Genomic DNA, 4,428 nt, shown 5'->3' with positions numbered 1-4,428 from the left:
ATAACTTTCCATATTCTAATTAAACCATATTCCATTAATAGTTCATTTCAAATCAAGATAGTACATACACTCATTTCATAACATTCAATAATATTTAACTTCCAAACACTTCCAAACTCATTTTCATACATACATTTTCATGTCCAATTATATCCATTTTCAATTCACATATTTCATTTCATGTTACAACAAAGATTACAATAATGACATGTCTAAACAAGATTTTACAAGCAATCTAATCTACACTTCATAGCCTTGCATCCAATTCCACATGATCAACATGTCCAACACGACTCAATACCTATAAAACAAAGAAAACATAAGAAAGTCATGAATCCTATTTAATGCGCACATTCAAGACACCAAAGCCATACATCTAGCATACCATAAATCAATCCAAATTGTTTTGACCATGTTACCACTTCCCATATTCATACCAAATTGGAAAACCCTATCAAAAGCAAAAGGAATTAACAATTAAGGATGGTCATTTCAACTAACATTACTTGAAAAAATCTCACTGAACCTGTAACTGCTCTTAACCATTTGAAACTCTCTAATAGTACCTAATAGAATCCTTCAGAACCTATAAAAACATACCTGCAAAAAAAATTGAAATGGAAGGGGCATATTCAAGTCATGATAACAACCTAAGCATAACCCTCCATATAAGAGAAATAACAACAATCCCTACTAACTAAATTTGAACCTTCCTAAAATACCTTCATAAGAAAATCTACAAGAACCTGCATAATGGATTCCAATAATTAAAAACCAAAACTGAGAATTTCACTTCATTTCATCAAAGCTTCCAACTAACTATTTCCTAGAACTCGACTAACTTTTAATATAAAAATAATAAGCTTTCCCAATTCAGTTACTGTAGCGGCAAATTCATGATCATCGAGTTATGGATAAGCTAGACATCAAATAACAAGAGTCGCCACCGCGCTTTTATTGTTTCCAAGGGAAAAGGGAAAAAGTACGAACAAAACCCAAAAGTAAGAAGTTTTCAAATCAAAACAAGTAAAATGTCAGAGATTACAGGTAAGGGGGTTGGTTACACAGAGGAAAGGTGTTAGCACCCAAAGTGTCATAGGTACTCATAGGGAGCCCTTTTTGTATGCATATGTATTTGGTACAAAAATGATGTTTACAAATAAATAGAATGGGGGGATGAGAAAAGAATTCATTAATTATATTTTTGTGTTTGACAAGACCTTCGGAGTTGTGCCTACGTACCAACATAAAAATGAGGGATCAAAACCTCGTAGTTCGTGATACAAATTTCAAAGTGGATGCATTGCTTTTAACAAAAATTAAGTTTGAAAGGCACAAAAGGCCTGAAAATGGTTTGAATGAGTTAGTTCTTTTTGGCTTTTCTGAAAGTTGAAGTCAAGTATAGTTAAGTTTACTTACACATTTGATTTAAGAAAAGAAGTTTGAAAATGCAATGGCATAAGGCCAAAGTTTCTATCTTTTTGCAAAGTGGTCAAAGTTTAGAACAAAATAAGTTCAATCAGAGAAGATATTGAAAAGGGAGGGAGTGATTTTGAAATTAAAGAAATTAGGAGAAGATGAAAAGACTAATCCCATGCACAAAATTAAAAGTTAAGAGTTGAAAAGATCTGACCCATGGGTAGCAATCCAATAGACAAGAATGTCAATAGAAACCCAGAATTCTCTTGGACATTTAGAATCAAGCAACACACAAATGCACAATTATATTATCTTGAAGAGCAAGGCATCAAATAAAGATAGCCACATCCAGGCTTTAGCCACTCCATGATCTTCTTCAGACTAGCCCATGTAAGAGATGAATTCCACAAGTCACAGGTTCAAAATAACAGCTTCACAATGATCATGTTGCAGATAAACTCAAAGGGATGTTGAATGATGTATCAGATGAAGTTTCAAATTGCAAGCACTTGGTTTCACAGAAAGTTGGCATTGGCCAAGTCCTTTAGCATAGGAATGTGGCCTAAGTTCTAAGTCCATTTGTCCAAGATCAAGCCATCAGTCCACACAAAAGTTTTTTAGAGTTTTTGTTGTTATTATGTATATTAATGGTCAAAGACCACACAAACAAGCAAAGTATACACAAACAAGATATATCACACAATATGGTCCAAGTGGACAAAGTGAAAATTGCATTAACATAAACAATTAGAATGGTATGAATAATGGCAAATGAATAAGGACTAAAATTAAATGACTTTAAAGTAAATGGCTTGAAATTAAAAGTTAGTTGTTAATGAGTTAGAAGTCAGTATTGTTTTGCTTTTGCTTTTGCTTTTCATTTTTAAGTCATTCTTTGGAGAACACTCAACCCACTTATCACAAGCATGAATCCTTGAGCCAAGACATCTTCCAAAGGAAGGAAAAAAGGCCAAGTTTCCATACAATACCATGAAAGAGGGGAGACTTACAATCTCACTAACTAGAATGCTACGCCTTTTGTGTCACCAATTTAGCGCTATGTTAAGCAATCGTAATTGGACTTATGTAAACGTTACAACTATTTGAGGTCGGGTAATAGAATTTTGGTGTTAATGCATGTTTGAGACATAGTATAATGAACTATGCTCATGAAACATACCACACACAAAAAGAATATACAAAAGAGGTGGCCTAATCTCATCCATACTTATGTTAATTTTTCAATCAACTAGCCTTAGGACTTTGAGATATCATAGGCCAAATGAAATGGAGGTATAAAGAAGGGGAATGAGATGAAGAGGGAGGGGAATGGATCAAAACTCAAATTGGTCAAAGGAGGACTTTTACCAAATTAATATCATTCATTCATTTTGGGAGATGGAATGTACATTCCATCAATCCCCTAAATCCAATGATATTAACTTGACAAAGTCAAATCAACCTTGACCAAGGCCCATCAACAAGAGTCAAACTCAAACAAGTCATCACAATTGGTCAACAAAATTATTTGGCATTTATTCAAATTAAGAAGACTAAAATAATACATTAAAATTAAATATGGTTTGTCAAATTCCTAAAACCTCATCAAAACACCAAAGAAATGACCATGAGATTTATCATAGGTCAATCAAGGTAAAAGGACCTTGGAGAAAAAATTTCAGAATTTTTAAAGACTTAAAAGTATTTTTAAACAATTAAAAATAATATCAAAATCAATTAAATCATGAAAAATATTAATAATGATCTAAAAAATAATTTTAATTCAGAATATGAAAGAGGAAATTATTTGAATTTTTTTGGTGAAACTCTCATATTTTTTGGATCAATATTAAAATTAATATGAATTAATGAAAATAAAAGGAATAAAACAAAAATCAGAAAATGTGAAAAAACGTGAGCCACTTGATCTCCCTCATTAATTGAGGTGGCATATCAAGTGGACTACAACGCACGTTCCATGATGGAACCTAGTCAGCGCGCCACACGCGTGGTAATCAAAACAAACGCTTCAGATTAAAACAAAATTGCAAGATCATATGGTTGGGAGACGTGCCAACGCACGACTCCGGTCTTCTTCTCTGGTGGACCTCACCGGACTGGTCCACCCTCAACCATCACTAAAATAAAAAAGGAGGACATGATCTGAAAGAAAAAATGGCGTAGAGCACGAATCTGACCTCAATTTCAACTAACTCCAAATATATATAAAGATACGAGGAGTTGAATTTTGAGGTGTGTCAACTGAGTTGCTTCGATTTGACCTCTAAGCAACTCAATCTTCTTGCCTATATTGGTAGGACTTCAGACAACCAAAGATCCAAGAGAATTGAGTAGAATTGAGAGAGAATCAAAGAGATGAAGTTTTTTGAAAATTACCTTCAATGCTATGCAGTTCTTGATGTGGCTTGCTCTAAACACGGCCTGATCACACTTGAGAAGCTAGCAGGAAGTGATTAGAGAGGTTTCAAGGCTTTGGATCCTGGAGTTCTTGAATCTCCAACAGTTGAGATTCAAAGTCAAATTTGAACTTTAAATTTCTCAGGTTTTCCTTTAGAATGTGAGGGTTTCAATGGGGGGCAAAGCTAGCGCGTAAGGTGTGATTCAAATGAGCACAGAGGCCATGTATTTATAGCATGAATGAATGATATTTGCACACTTCAAATTTTGTCCAATTTTAGCAATGTTGATGGCACGAGTGCATGGGCATGTGCAGGCCCATGATGCAATGCAAAAAGGTCCAGAATGATTCCAAATGAAGTTTGAATGGAAGCTTGATTGGCAAGGCAAAGTGAACTGTAGTTTTTGAAGTTTAATTCTTTCCAATTATGTAGCCCTGTTAAAGCCATGCACAGACCTAGCAAACCTCATCCAAAATGCATGAAATTGGGTTCTTTGGAAAGCTTGGATCAAGGGGAACAAGTTTGATGTTCAACACTTTTTCATTTGGAGCTTGGAAAATGGATAACTTTGAGGTGTAAGTTTGGAAAT

The sequence above is a fragment of the Lathyrus oleraceus genome, chromosome 4 (assembly GCF_024323335.1).
Source record: "Lathyrus oleraceus cultivar Zhongwan6 chromosome 4, CAAS_Psat_ZW6_1.0, whole genome shotgun sequence".
In the NCBI taxonomy this organism is placed as follows: domain Eukaryota; kingdom Viridiplantae; phylum Streptophyta; class Magnoliopsida; order Fabales; family Fabaceae; genus Lathyrus; species Lathyrus oleraceus.
Note: the sequence above shows the minus strand (reverse complement) of the source record.